The 428-nt window shown below is 72.4% G+C and overlaps 1 protein-coding gene across 1 annotated transcript in view; it reads left to right on the forward strand.

The window, feature by feature from the left end:
- Window positions 1–428, forward strand: part of ZNF764 (zinc finger protein 764) — a 23,048-nt gene that overhangs the window by 18,379 nt on the left and 4,241 nt on the right.

Below are 428 nucleotides of genomic sequence, written 5' to 3' on the forward strand. Positions count from 1 at the left end.
AAGGGGGACGGGGGCGGGGGGATCTCAGCGGCCCCGCCCCGGCCGGCCCCGCGCGCAGAAGTTCTCCTTAGACCAGGGCCCGGGGGCGTGCGGCTGGTGCTCGGGGCTGGCACGTGAGGCCGGCGCGGCCATTTTGGATGAGGGCACGAAGACAAAGCAACCGGGGGACTGCGGTATGGCGTCATCGTGGGCACGGTTACGCAGGAGCAGAGGTCGAGATTCCGCGCTGCCGCCATTTTTTATGAAGGCATCTTCCAGTCCTCGGTTTTCACCCACTCCAGCGGGCCCGCGGGAGGCCCTCGCGACCGCCCTCCCACCCGCGGTCCCGGGCTAGGGAGGCGCCCTGGAGCGCAAGGGCCGCCGCGGGGCCGGGGCTGGCCGTTCCCATGGCGCCGCCTCTGGCCCCGCTGCCCGCCCGGCAACCAAAC

The sequence above is a fragment of the Carlito syrichta genome, unplaced genomic scaffold, assembly GCF_000164805.1.
Source record: "Carlito syrichta isolate Samal-C Ts95f unplaced genomic scaffold, Tarsius_syrichta-2.0.1 Scaffold303120, whole genome shotgun sequence".
NCBI lineage: Eukaryota > Metazoa > Chordata > Mammalia > Primates > Tarsiidae > Carlito > Carlito syrichta.